Raw genomic sequence first — 15,449 nt, 5'->3', positions numbered from 1 at the left:
CCCATTAAAACCTGCAGGAGATTGAGGAAATGAAACAGGAAAAGGAAGCAAGCCAATCAAGGGTCTACAGTTACTTTGAACACAATAAGAAAATAAGCTAAGAAGGTCCTGTGGAGGAGAACTTGGCTCACTCCTGTAGGTGAGAACCGCGGGCAGTGTAGGTCAGAGCCCAGAGTTGTCCTGGCCTAGGGGTAAAGAGGCTGGAGTCTTTACACCCACTACCCCACTTCCTCCTTGATGGTTCAGCCGTAAAGAATTGCCAGCAATGCAGGAGACGTGGGTTTGATCACTCAGCTGGGAAGATCTCCTGGAGGAGGAAATGGCAACCTACTCCAGTTTTCTTGCCTGGAGAATCCCATGGACAGAGGAGCCTGGTAGGCTACAAAGTCCATGGGGTTGCAAAGCGTCGGACACGACTGAAATGACTGAGCACGCACGCACCCCATTTCCTGATGATTGGCCTGGGCTATACACATTCCCAGTCTTCAGTTCTCTGTGCTTGGTTGCAGGTAAATCCACCTGGGCTTCATCAGCCATGAGGGCAGCCCTCCAAAAGGAGAAGCAAGGGCTGGTTGTTGAGAGTGACAGTCCTCTGGGCAGAAGTGTGCACAAAAATGGTAAAGGAAGTTTTAGGGAAAGCGGCCGAATCCCTCTGCCAGGCACTCTGCAGTGGAGAATGGGATAAATATTCTGCCTTCTCTCATGGACCTTACACTAGGGTAGGAAGAAAATAGGCAATAACAAACCAGTTGCAAATTATATGCATGCATTGAAAAGCCAGACAAGGGACTGGTATGGAGACTCAGAAATCTACTGTATGTAGATGATCAGGAAAGGGTTATCTCTGGTGGTGACTTTTAAGCCATGGCCTAAAGGATAACAAGGAGTAAACCAGTGGATAAGGCAGGAGGGGAAAATTGCCATGTACAGGGCTCAAAAAGTCCTGTGGTGGGAATGACAAAGTGTGTGCAGTGAACCGAGAGAAGACCAGAGAAGCCGGAGCTCAGAGCCTGAAGGGTGATGGTAGCCCCATTATCCTTTGCTGCCTAACATACCACCCACCGACCTAGTGGCTCAAGACATGTCTTGGCACTGTAGTCATGCTGGTGCCTGTCTGGTCAAGGAGGGCCTCGATCTGGCAGATGCTACTGGTTCTTGATGGACCGTGTCTCTAATAGATTAGTTTAGACTTCTTTATGTGGACAGAGTATTTGAGACTGTGAAGTAGAAGCTGTAATATCCCGTGAGGCCCTGCTTCAGAAGACATACAGTATCACTTCCACCAACTGCAATAGGTCAAAGGTAGCCATAGACCAGTCCAGAATCAAAAGATCAGGAAAATGACTTCACTTCTTGGTGGGGGAGGCATTGCAAAGTGTTTGCAACCTTTAAAAAATCTACCGCATGAGGAGAATATGACTCGAGATACGCCAGGGGTCATGTGAAGCAGGTTATTGTGGGCCATGATAAGGTGCATAGATAGTGGATATGTGAGTGTCCAGGATCCATTCTTGATCAAGATCTAAATTAATATGTACATATATTAAAGGTGTTAAGATGTCTGGCTATCAAGTTCTTCCTTTATCTCTTAGCATGTGGTTTGTGTCTGTGGGCACAAGAAGTCCCTAATAGAGAACCACAGAATTAAGCAGAATTACCCACCTGGTCAGACAAAGCTCTTCAACTATTAGATGTATGGTCTTGAGCAAATTGCTTAACCTCCCTGTTAAGAAGAATATAAGAAACAGTGCTCTCCAAGTGTACAGTCCAGTCTGGCATGGAATCGGTGTTCTATAAAGTTTGCAACTGTTATTAATAAAAGCAGGTAACTCTAGGTCAGTGATCTGCACAGAGTTCATGGAGGGTAGTACGCCTGCTGTTTTCTTCTTCCCTTATCTTCTTTTTTGAAAAGCCACTATTCCTCCTTTTACCATAAGCTTTTCCTTACCCTTTCTCCAACATTTTTGGCATCTGCTCTCAAAATGTCTCAAGCGTAAGAATGAAAGAGATTTCAGCAGAGAAACATTCGTAGATCTCAAGTAGTGGTGGTGGTTTAGTCACTAAGCTGTGTCCGACTCTTTGCAATCCCATGGGCTGTAGCCCACCAGGCTCCTCTGTCTGTAGGATTCCCCAGGCAAGAATACTGGAGGGAGTCATCATGTCCTTCTCCAGGGGATCTTCCCGACCCAGGGATTGAACCTCTGTCTATTGTGTCTCCTGCACTGGCAGTTGGATTCTTTACCACTGCGCCATCTAGTAAGCCCCCTTAACAAGTAATCCTTTGGTTTATTATCTTAGTGAAGACGACAGTGAATTTTAACAAAAATAATCAACAAATCTCATTCTTTTATTCCATTATGAAGACAAAAGCCATGAGAAGTGGTTCTTGGCATCATCTGGTGTAAACTGTTTCTCAGAAGACAGACAATGAAATATTTCCTCTTTGGAAGATTCCACGAAAACACACAAATGTATCTGATACAGTCTCTCAGACCTGAACTTCCAGACAACTAATTGTTTCTGCCTTTAATACTTTGTACTGCAGGGAATCCATAAATTCCCTAATTTGCTATATGTCATTGCTCATACAAAAATGATGGTCGTTATCTCAGACATATTTAGGGACCTGGCTAATACTAAGTATTTAAAACGCTACTGGAGATTTAAATCTAGGCAAGTGACTTTCACCAAGCTCCCATAGATATCCAATTTGCTGCTCCCCTTCCAGAGGGAGACAACCAGATATGGAAAAAGTATTACATGGTTGGATGAAAAGGAAACAGAAGAACAGAAATAGCTTCCACCCCTAAAGAACGATGACATATGAAACAGCTAAAGGGAATAAGGAAAGGAAGTTTCTCAATTAAAAAAGGAGAATGAAAGAACGCACACACAAAAAAGGTGGGTGAAGGACCTAGGCACTGAGACACTCTATGTCCATTGAGAGGCAGTGAACACTCTTGGAAATCAACTTCCTGTGGATGCTTGCTGAATTTACATCTCCTGCTTAATTTCCTCCAACTGTTTCCTGCAGAAATAGCAGTCTATTTCAGAATATTCTGGCATAGTGTCCAGAATACGTTTACATCGCTTTATCTGATTTTCATAGTTTCGTGAGACCGGTAAGATAGGGCTGGCAGGTGATAGTCCTGCCTCAAAACAAGCTAATACAAAGGGTTCCTCACACTCTAAAGCTTTATGGAAAATTTTTTCTATTTCATCTCAGGTTATAAGAGCAGGGAATAATTAAGAGATAAAAGAGTTGAGACACACACACACACAAAGACACAGGCTTGGGCTCTGAACCAGATCTCCCATTACTGGTCCGGACAGCTCTAGAAAGACCCTTGGGAATGACTGAATCCAAATTTTTCACTTGTCACAAGCAGAAACTGAAGCCCAAAGGCAGGGAAGTTACGGCCTCCATTCTCTATAACAGCTGAAAAAGCTCATTTTAGAACATGGAATTTCTAGAACTTGGCCAAGAGTTTTTCCTGATTCACAAACCAATTTTCAAAGCACACGGTGAGATTTCTATACAAGAAAATGTGAAGAAACTAAAAAGGGAGCTAAACTAGTAAATTTTCACAAAGCCAAGGCCATCACTCTGTCTCAATGCATTTTAATGATGCATTGATTAATGCACAGCAATTTTTCTCTGTTGCTGAAATCCGTCTCTGTTTAAAAAAAAACACACACACACACACAAAACAGTGAATCAATAAGTGTTTGTATATTCTGACTTCCACCTTCCTTTGTCCTTCCTTTGTGCCCTAAACCTCTTATTTTCCCTCTCACTCTCTTATCCAGGTATTTTCTCAAATCTCCTGCCCAGTTTCATCTCTGCCAGGAGTTCTGGTGGAAATGAGCCAGACCTGAAGCCAGAGGGGGTTGAGTTTAAACACCTCACTGGTCTCTTGCCGGGTGTGTCAAGTGACAAATCACTCATCTTTGACATGCTGGTTTTTCTAGAAGTACCACTCTTCCCTTAGTAATCACCATCCCCCTTTTCGCTTGAGTTGATATGTACTCACTGACCCACTCTCCATCGACTATTTTTGAGTCTTTGCCTTGTTTCAGTGTTTGCAGGATGTGATTACCTGAGCAGGTCACCTCCAAGGTCTTGGGGAGGCAGCCAGAGCAGAGATGGCTCTGCAATTTACAAGCTGTGCAAAATAGAACACTTTTTAAAATTCTAATTGAGCCTCATGCATTCCCTCATTCATTAAGCGCTTGTAATGTGGCAGGTAGAGGAAATACCCCCGCAAACAAGATAGTAGGAAGACAGACAACAGCCAGACTAGGAAACTCTCAGATTGTGATGAGTGGTGTGCAGTTATGATGGGGGTGTGTCCTCCTGTTATGCTCTCACTGGGTCTTTTTGTTTTGATTTTTTGTTTGCTTTGCTTTCTTTTACTTGGATCTACTTTAGGTCTTTTTTTTTTTTTAAACCTGTTTTTATTGGAGTATAGTTGATTTACAATGTGGTGTTAATTTCAAGTGTACTGCAAAGTGAATCAATTATACATATATCCACTGTTTTTTAAGATTTCTTTCCCATTGTAGATCATTACAGAATACTAAGTAGAGTTCCCTGTGCTATACAGTAAGTCCTTATTAGTTATCTATTTTATATATAGTATTGTGTTTTATGTCAATCCCAATCAGGTCTTGCACATTTTTTTTTCAATTTTCCCTGCTACCCTGTAATTGTTTGCATATTAGAATATATATTAAAAGTCCTCCATTAGAATCCAAGTTTATGAAGTAATGAGACCTTATTTTTTCTCTACTCTGACTTCCTTTCTTCCTGAGTTCATAACATATTTTTACAAAATGCACATGTTTTTATAAACTACCAAAAATCTTTTCAGAATGACATGACTTTGTATAAGTCACTAGCAAATAGATAAATAGACATATAAAGTGCCTGAAGAGTGTGGAATGGGTAAGTGAGAAAATTAAGAAGGATGTAAGCCTAGGTTAAACAGCATTTCAACTTCCTTGCTGCTAACACTAATTTAGGACTTCTGATGGAAAACAGTAAAATAGTGAAGTGAAGACTTATCAGACAGACTTGAGTTTGAACACAAACTTTCCAACTTCTAAGAGTTCTGTGACTTTGGAAAGCAGCTTACCTTTGCTGACCCTCAGTGTTCTCATCTGAAAAATCAGGTTAATGATATCCACTTCATCAGGCTTCTGAAAGGATTAGAGAGTATTATGTACAAAGAATTCTGCATGCAATTGTGAAAGCTCACCTCTTCAAGTCCTACTTGGCACCAGTGCTTTATGTTTGTTAAAGACAGACGCGCAAAGTGACTGATCAATCTACCAGATGGTTAGAATCAACCTGATGTTCTTAATCACAACTCTAGACATTTAGGACCACAAAGTAGGCACTCAATAAAAGGTAGCCACTGTAGGTATTGTTTATTACCTCTTTTTGCATTATCTCTTTGGCAATATTTAACATTCCACAGAAAAGCATTTTATGAGACGAGAAAGCACAGACCTACACTACTGATATAAGGCATGATGACCTCAAACTAGGATGAACACACGACCTTGCTTTCCAGGAACTGCCCCAGGTTACTCTAATTGTCATTGGGTAAGAGTGCCCCACCCTCCTTTTTACAAAAATGTCCTGATTTACACAGTGACCCAATAAAGCTGATTCATATCCAATGGCAAGGGTGACTGAGGAGGAGGAAAGAGGAAGAAAGAAAGAAATAGAAACACAAAGCACTCTCACTCCGTAAACATGTCTTCTGCTCACGCATGCATCCTCAAAAGAGTCTCTGATTTATGGGCCCTGATTCGTAGCAACTGGAAGCGTGTAAGATTTGTCACCTTGGATTTTGAGGGTCTAATTATTTACACTCTAAAACCATGTCTTCACCTCCCAGAAATGATGGAGGGGTGGTATGTGAAGTCTCATGTTAATGGGAGGGCTGCAAAAATCAATGGCAAGATTGGGGATGGAGCCATTTAATCTAATTTCTGCAGCTAGACGTGCCAGCCCATTTGTCTTTCTCGAGAGTATGCACACAGCTCTATTAGGTGCTGGGCATGCCGTAATTCTACTGTAATTGCAATAGCATTATAAATTATTGTCATAACGCCATGGAGTAAGTGTGCCAGAGCTTTGGTTCATGGCTCTGTATGTTCTCTCTGTGTGGCCATTTATTTTTTGGAGATGGTACACATGGCTGTGGGCATAAATATGCCCATACCCTCATGTCATATGATTAGCCTGCTGTCTGCTTCTCAGTTTTGAGATCAGCTTTGTGAGATCCTAAAGTGAAGTGAGAGGATGGAGTTGTGTGCTCTACTTAACATTACTATTACTGCTACCTATGTGACCTTGTAAAGGTCATATTCCCTTCCTCACTTTCATGGTATATCAAGTAAGTGCATTGAATTGGATCATGGATTTTTAAATTTCGGTCATTTTGCTACCTCCTCATTTTGGGACCCTTTTTTCAAATTACATGCACTATTAATCTTTTTTCATTTTAATTGCCTATGTTCCATGCAAAATCATTGTAATCACAGAGTTATGCAAATAGCGTGCACAAGGATATATATATATATAGAAAGTGGTTTTCTCCAGGTTTGAGAGTTTGTGTCATAGATGCAGACAGAAAACACAAATGCCCTCTGTATTATTAGATGCACTTGAAGTCTGTCCTTTGGGCTTCCAAAACTTGCGTCCTAGCTCATTGTCATTTTTATAAAATGTGGTGCCTGCCTCAGCAGACATATAGCTGGTGCCAAGAAAGTGTGTCTGATAACCTTCTCCTTATGTCTACTACCCACACTGATATGTTCCTGCTTTAGAAGCCCTGGGGTGAGCCCAACATCACCACACCTCCCCAGTCTCTTTCACAGTCTACTGCTAAGTCTTGAGATTAAAGGCATTCTTGGGACTCAACTTCCATACCTTTTGAAATTGAATTTGGAGGCAAAATGGTCTGACCTGCCTCTTGAGAAATCTGTATGCAGGTCAGGAAGCAACAGTTAGAACTGGACATGGAACAACAGACTGGTTCCAAATAGGAAAAGGAATACATCAAGGTTGCATATTGTCACCCTGCTTATTTAACTTATATGCAGAGTACATCATGAGAAACGCTGGGCTGGATGAAGCACAAGCTGGAATCAAGATTGCCAGAAGAAACATCAACAACCTCAGATATGCAGATGACATCACCCTTATGGCAGAAAGTGAAGAACTAAAGAGCCTCTTGATGAAAGTGCAAGAGGAGAGTGAAAAAGTTGGCTTAAAGTTCAACATTCAGAAAACTAAGATCATGGCATCCGGCCCCATCACTTCATGGCAAATAGATGGGGAAACACTGGTTGACTTTATTTTTGGGGGCTCCAAAATCACAGCAGATGGTAACTGCAGTCATGAAATTAAAAGACGCTTACTCCTTGGAAGGAAAGTTATGACCAACCTAGATAGCACATTAAAAATCAGAGACATTGCTTTGTCAACAAAGGTCCATCTAATCGAAGCTGTGGTTTTCCCAGTAGTCATGTATGGATGTGAGAGTTGGACTGTGAAGAAAGCTGAGTGCCAAAGCATTGATGCTTTTGAACTGTGGTGTTGGAGAAGACTCTTGAGAGTCCCTTGGACTGCAAGGAGATCCAACCAGTCCATCCTATAGGAGATCAGTCCTGAGTGTTCATTGGAAGGACTGATGTTGAAGCAGAATCTCCAATACTTCGGCCACCTGATGTGAAAAACTGACTCATTAGAAAAGACCCTGATGTTGGGAAAGATTGAAGGCAGGAGGAGAAGGGGATGACAGAGGATGAGATGGCTGGATGGCATCACCAACTCAATGCAGATGAGTTTGAGTAGACTCCGGGAGTTGGTGATGGACAGGGAGACCTGGAATGCTGTGGTCCATGGGGTCACAAAGAGTTGGACATGACTGAGTGACTGAACTGAACTGAACAGGTCTTGTCCATCTGTCCTTCAGGCAGATCCCCATTGTACCATCTCTTCTCAATTCTCTACTCTTCTTTTCTGGTACTATAGAGGCAATTCTAGAGATTTACAATTATGCTGGCAACAAATCAGGCTCCTCTGGTAGCAGAGCAGTAAAGAATCTACCTGCAATGCAAGAGACAAAGGAGGTGCTGTTTCAATTTCTGGGTTGGGAAGATCTCCTGGAGGAGGAAATGGCAACCCACTCCAGCATTCCTGCCTGGAAAAATCCCATGGCTAGAGGAGCTTAGTGGGCTACAGTCCGTGGGGTCACAAAGAGTCAGACACGACTGAGCAACTGAGCACACAAGTAGCTAACTTAGCACCCAGAGTGATCATTTGAAGTTAAATACAGGGGACCTCCTGGTAGTCCTGTGATTAAAACTTTGCCTTCCAATGCAGAGGGTGCAGGTTTGGTTCGATCCTTGGTCGGGAAGCCAAGATCCCACATGCCTTGTAGTCAAAAATCCAAAACACTAAAACAGAAGCAGTATTCTAACAAATTCAGTGAAGACTTGAAAAATGGTCCATGTTAAAAAAAAAATCTTTAAAAAATAAATTAATTAAAGTAAATAGAAATCAGATCTTTTCATGTCTGTGCTTAAAACTCTTCAACATTTTTTCTTGTCACTCAGAGAAAAAGATATAATCCTTAAAATGATACTCAAATCCATGTACACATTGGCCCCAGCTAAAATCTCCATTTATACTTCCTCCTGCTCACCTCTGTCCTCAGGCAATCTGGCCACGCTGGGCGCCACACAGTTTTTAAAAAGCTAAGACATTTCTGCCTTGGGGTGTTTAATGCTTCCCCTTGCTTCTCTCCAGGATATTTGTCTGTCATCCTCCCTCTAGAGTCAGACATGACTGAAGCAAATTAGCACACATGCATGTATGCACACATTCACATGCTCCCTCACCTATAGGTCTCTGTCTGAGTGTCCCCTCAGCTATGAGGCCTTCCCTGACTACCCTATCTAAGGCAGCAACTTCTCTTTCCCTTGGCCTGCTCTATCTCCCTTACTCTGTTTTATTTTTCTCCATCTTTTATCTTTTGACATATAATATGTTCTTTTGGTCTGTTGTCCATCTCTCCTGTTTAGAATGAAAGTTCACAAAGACAGAGATTTCTATCTGCTTTCCTTATTGTTGCATACTCAGTACTAGACTGGTGACTGACACAGAATGGCATTCAGTACAAGTTTGCTGAACACACCTGAATCCATAAATTGTTGAAGCAAGCCTATTACTTTTCCTTCCTATTATGTTTCTATCTTGTTCTTTTTTTTCTGCTTAAAAAATTCACATGTAATAATTCATGTCATCCAGAAATTATAATAAATAAAATGCTATATAGTGTGTAGCATTAAAAATATTACTTGTATTTTTTTTACTTGTATTTTTAAAAACATGGTTTCTTGAAAGAGAAGTGAAAAACTGCTGACTATTCCATCATGTTCATGTGGGAAATTCTTATCCTTGTTTTTGACTATGTTGATTCTCATTAGAATCACACACCAAGGAAACCAGATCTGAAAGAGACACGTGCACCCCAATGTTCATCGCAGCACTGTTTATAATAGCCAGGACATGGAAGCAACCCAGATGCCCATCAGCAGACGAATGGATGAGGAAGCTATGGGACATATACACCATGGAATATTACTCAGCCATTAAAAAGAATTCATTTGAATCAGTTCTAATGAGATGGATGAAACTGGAGCCGATTATACAGAGCGAAGTAAGCCAGAAAGATAAAGACCATTACAGTATACTAACACATATATATGGACTTTAGAAAGATGGTAACGATAACCCTATATGCAAAACAGAAAAAGAGACTCAGATATATAGAACAGACTTGTGGACTCTGGGAGAAGGCGAGGGTGGGATGTTTCAAGAGAACAGCGTTGAATCATGTATATTATCTAGGGTGGAACAGATAACCAGCCCGGGTTGGGTACATGAGACAAGTGCTCAGGCCTGGTGCACTGGGAAGACCCGGAGGCATCGGGTGGAGAGGGAGGTGGGAGGGGGGACTGGGATGGGGAATGCATGTAAATCCATGGCTGATTCATTTCAATGTATGACAAAAACTACTGTAAAAAAAAAAAAAAAAAAAAGAATTCTCTAGAAAGCAGATTAAGTAGATTTCCTAGTTTTTTTTTAATGCTCTAAGCTTTCTGAATTGACGTGTTATGGGACTTCCGTTCTAGCAGTGAAGATACATGTTTGCTGAGTCAATCACCTCTTATTCAGACTCCTATAAAAGAGTTGCCTAGGGATAGAAGTGTGTGGGCTGTGAAAATAAAATTTACATCTGAAAGGAATGCATTCTGCTATTGGGAGAAATACTGGAGTTCACTAATACTCTTGCTTTAGAGAGGGTCAAGTTTATTTTCAGTCACATAATATAACACTCAAGCCAAAAAGAACCACAGATGCATCTTGCCTCATACATCACTTGAAAGATGTATAAGGTTAAGTTTAGAGTCTGGAACTGACTTCCTCCAGGACTTCAAGGCCAAGAGTGTTGACCCAAAAAGTTTAATGTAAAAGTAAGTTGGAGGGTACCGGAAAAGTAACATTCTAGAACACTATTCAGACTATTGCAGACCAGTGGGCAGGATAACTGTTGTATATACATATGATTGTTATAAGATTGTGGTCATAGCCATGATACACTTTCTTTGTCTTATTCTCGTTAAAGACTAAAATAGTAATCAGTAATTCTATACAGCAGAAGCCCCACATGTTACTCTTGCTCTACTATTCTTAAACATATGCTGTAGTCGTTAATCTCTCAAATCTTTCTTCCCAAGGGGCCTCCCCAGAGGACCATGGATTTGTGTCTGGACTTGGAGGGTAGGTGAAACTCCTTAAGCTTTTGTGCACTGTGTGATCCAAGCCATGTCTCCAGCCCAATTAACTGAAGAACATATAACAGGAGTCAGCTGAAAGCTCATGTGATTATAATAAATATATAATTATGTAATATATAAATAAATAAAGTGGCCCTTGATTTTTTATTTTCTATTTTCTCTTGTGCATCTATCTCTCTCAAGACTTCATAAGAAGGTAACATGGAAACATACATTACCATATGTAAAACAGATTGCCAATAGGAATTTGCCGTATGACTCAGGGAACTCAAATGGGAGCTTGGTAACAGCCCAGAGGGGTGGGATGGGGAGGGAGGTGGGAGGGATGTTCAAGTGGGAGGGGACACATGTAAACCTATGGATGATTCATGTTGATGTTTGCTAGAAACCAATGCAATACTGTAAAGCATTTATCCTTCAATTAAAAATAAATACTTTTTTTTAAAAAGACCTCATAAGAAGGGGTGATAAAGCCTTGCCAGGGTGTGGGTTTTCACGGGGCCTATAAATACCCTCTATATGTGTCCCCAGACTCACCATAATCCCAAACAGAAACTGTCAGTACACTTCCGCTATCTGTCCAACTGAGTAGTGGCTATCTTACTGCCTGTGTGTACAAGTACAGCTTAGCAGGGTATCAGGAGAAATTCTCTCCAAGTTTAAAGGCAGCCATGTATTTAATTAAGCAAAATCAGATGTTTATCATTTCCCAATATTTCTAAAGTATTGGTTCAATCTGTGCTGCAGATGCTTTTTAAGATGTATTGTAAGCTGGCCAGGGTGACTTTGGGAATGCTTAGATTATGACTACATTAGCAGTGCAAGCAAATAGGCCACAGTGGGAACCAGCAAAGCTGCAGGCCTGCTGAGTCCATAATGGATCCTCTCTTTGGTAAGCAAACTGGCACCTGCTCCTCTCTGAACATCGTTAGAGCAGATTACCTTTCCCTTCTCTGTGCATCGGAGAGACTGGGGTTTTCTTCCGATCTTTTTAAAATTAAATTAATTAATTTATGGCTGCACTAGGTCTTCGTTGCTGTACAGGCTTTCTTTGGTAACAGCAAGCAGGCGGGTCTGCTCTCCAGTCGTAACGCACAGGCTTCTCATTGCGGTGGCTTCTCTTGTTGCACAGCACAGGCTCAGTAACTACGGGCTTAGCCGACACTGCAGCAGGTGAAATCTTCCTGGACCAGGGATCAAACTTGTGTCCCCTGAACTGGCAGGCAGATTTTTAACCCCTGGACCACCAGGGAAGTCCCTGAGGTTTTCCGCTTTAAGGAAGAAAAAAATTATTTTTGGATGCAATCTTTTCAAGATAAGATTGGAAAGAAAGATCTAGGCAAGGGGAAGTACAGACAGAGGAGTATAAGTAAGTGGAAGGAAGTCTTCATGATTATCAAATGGCTCTGTGTGGCTGGAGGTCAGAGCAAGGACAGGAAATAGGTGAAGAAAAGAAAGGTAGGGGAAGAGCAGAAGAGGAAGTCAGGGTTGGGTTTTGAAAGGTGTAATCTGCCCCGTTAGGGGTGCTGGACACTATTCTATGAACAATGGAGACATATTACATTACTTAATGCATGGAAAAATATGGCCAAGATTATATTTTAGAAAACTTACTCTGGCTGCAATTTTGAGAGTGGATTTAAAGGAGGCAAGAATGGACACAGGGCTAACTTTGAAGCTATGGAGGTGGATGGGGATGACTGTGTAATGAGGGTAGCATGGCAGACATGGAGTTGGTCATTGTCATATATTAGGTGACTCAGTTCTCATTGCAACCCAGAGGTAGAGACTATCATGTCCCCTGTTTTATGGATGAGGACTTGGTGGTCACACAGAGAGTAAGAGGCAGACTTACTGGAATAAGAGGATTCCAACATGGGGGTCTAACTCTGGAGGTGGAATGTATTCTGGAGCACAAAACTTGGAGCGCCTGAAATAAGCCAGACCTTGTGGATCACAGATCACTAGGTCAGGAAAGCACCTATTCACTGGATGGTTCTGTTTCATCTAATGACTCTTCCCAACTTTATTAGCTTGAGCATTTCATTTATTTTTAACACAGATATTGTAGAGGTAAGTGAGATAATTTACCTGATGCTAAATTTTTTCTCATCCATCCTGAGGAAATTTCTTATGCAGTTATAAAGGAGGAGAAAATTTAATCCAGAATTTATAAAGATTTTCAAGTGAAAGTGGTTAGACTAATGGAAAGTATTGTCCCCAAAACACTCAGAAATCCTTGAAGGCAAATGTAAGTCAAGTAAATTACACTTAATGGTAGGGCAGATATTCCATGAATAAATGTAATTTGATCTGTTTTTCATTTCCATGAAAAAAAATTAGTGCCCTGTGTTAGACCTATTAGCTAAAAATAAGTCTCCTACATGTTAGGTTCAGAAAGAGTCATATTTTAGATTCTAAAATTGGAATACCACTTATATACCCAGTTTTCATAGAAAATGAATATTTTTTAACCTTTCAGTAACTCTAAGTTTTTTCTTATGATGAAAATAAGGAATGGATTAATTTCTGCAAACATCTTAAAATAAATCTAGTAGATTCTTCCCCCACCTTCTCTCCTTCCCTCCCTTCTCCTGTCTCACCTTCCTTCCTTCTGCCCTCTTTTTTATTCTATTTTTGGCTGCACCACACGACCAGGGATTGAACCAGGTGAAAGCAGTGAAAGCACTGAGTCCTAACCACTGGACCACCAGGGAACTCCCAACTTTTTCTCATTTTAATTAAGCATTAACCAAAAGCGGGGAAATCCATTTGAAGAAAAAAAGTGAGCTCTTCTCTTTTCCTCCTTATGCTGTAAAAACTGCACATCGTTGACAGAATGTTGATTTAGAATTACACTAATTGACAGTGAAAGACTTCATATAATCCTGTTTATATGACCTCCAATAATGTTGAAAGATCAAATAAAAGACCTACCCTGGCAATTTTCAGAAGCCGTCATAGACTATAACAGAAATGATTTAGATGGATGAACTTCCAGTTTCCACAAAATGTGAATTTACATTTTACACAAAACCCACTTCATCAGTCACCAGGCCTACTGCAAAAGGAAGACTTCCATGGGGGCCAAGTGCCCACTTTTCTTTTTAGGCACATCCAAAAAATCCTTATTCACTGTTTTTAATAAGCTGCAAACACTAGTCACTTCTCCAGAAGAATTATCACCAGGGCTTTGTGTCCTTTATTCAGTAGGGACACTGGTTTTCAATATCAACGGTAAGCCCATCAATAACACAACTGGCAATAGTTCCTGATGTTAGCAAGGGTCATCATAACCTTTTAACAGGTAGATACTGAAAGAAAGGGCCAGATCTTTAAAGACTACTCTAAAAAAATATACATAACAAAATCTGAGACCATTCATGCTTTCCTAAAGGCATATCTTTTTTTCTACTTTGTTATAAAATAGTGATTCACACAATTGCTTATGTAAATTTCAACATACTATATCTTTTATATAACCTTCAACATTTTTCTTTCCTATTTTTAGAATAAGAACATGAGAACCCAGAGTGACCTTACTTAAGAAGCACCCTTTCCATCAGTGACTGGGGCTCCGGTCCACTGGGGCAAATGGTGCTGAGAATGAATGGCAAGACATGCACACTTGAGACAGAGAAGAATGGAGACTGCTGATGTGGGTAACAGAGGGACACTGTTTCAGACCAAGTAGCCAGAGACTTGAACAAAGCTAGGGTGTGAGCCTTGCAGATGTCTGGAGCCAGGGTATTCTTGGCAGAAAGAATGGAATGTGTAAGTCACCGGAGGTGGGAGTGGATGTGGTTGCGATAATAGTTATTCATAATCTTATAGGACACCATATGTGATAGTATCTAGAACACTCTCTGGAACTTAACTAATCATTTGAAGAATGCTTTTAAAGAATGATAACTCCCCTCAATTGATGACTTGACAAATTCAAACACTATCTATAGAGGGATTATATGGAGCACAGTTGAATTCCTCAGTGATTCACAAGTCAAAGGCTTTAGAACCTGATGGTGTCTCTCAGCAGAGTTGGTCTTCATAGTATTGTTGAAATAAGCTTGTGTAGATTCTAAAGCGAAATATGCCATATATAACAGCTATCATTTAATGAAACTTTACTGGTCAGAGTAAATAACAGTAACTGCTATAACAAATAATCCTGTAAAATATGATTTAACCCCAAAACATTTTGTTCTCACTCACAAAACTCAACATGGATATTCTTGATCAGGTAACTTTCCTCCACACAGAGATTCAAGAATCCAGCTTCTGCTATTTTGGGATGCTGCTATCTTCAATATAGTCAGTGTGGAAAGATGGCAGGAGCAAAGTGGTGCCTGTGGACATCTAAGAACAGACATATCACTTCTGTATACTTTCATCATGGCCAGAACTCATCACAAGGCCCCACCCAGCTGCCAAAATCTGGAAAAACCATTTACCTCAATATCCAAACAAAAAAATAATCTGGTGAGCACATGGCACAGACGGTATAGCCAGTCTCATTTCTAATATTGAGGAGGCAGGCGATACTGTTCCCATTGGTTTCCTGGGAA

At 40.8% G+C, this 15,449-nt stretch overlaps 1 long non-coding RNA gene across 1 annotated transcript in view; it reads left to right on the top strand.

The window, feature by feature from the left end:
* The window catches only part of LOC139038434 (uncharacterized), a 38,539-nt gene extending 27,508 nt beyond the window's left edge, over positions 1-11,031 (top strand). The window contains exons 2-3 of the long non-coding RNA XR_011491398.1: positions 9,511-9,743; positions 10,825-11,031. This is a non-coding gene — a long non-coding RNA (uncharacterized lncRNA). The remainder of the gene's footprint in view (positions 1-9,510; positions 9,744-10,824) is intronic.
* The last annotated feature ends 4,418 nt before the right edge of the window (positions 11,032-15,449 follow it).

Source organism: Odocoileus virginianus, chromosome 15 (genome assembly GCF_023699985.2).
Source record: "Odocoileus virginianus isolate 20LAN1187 ecotype Illinois chromosome 15, Ovbor_1.2, whole genome shotgun sequence".
Classification (NCBI taxonomy): Eukaryota; Metazoa; Chordata; class Mammalia; order Artiodactyla; family Cervidae; genus Odocoileus; species Odocoileus virginianus.
Note: the sequence above shows the minus strand (reverse complement) of the source record. Positions and strands in the feature narration are given on the sequence as shown.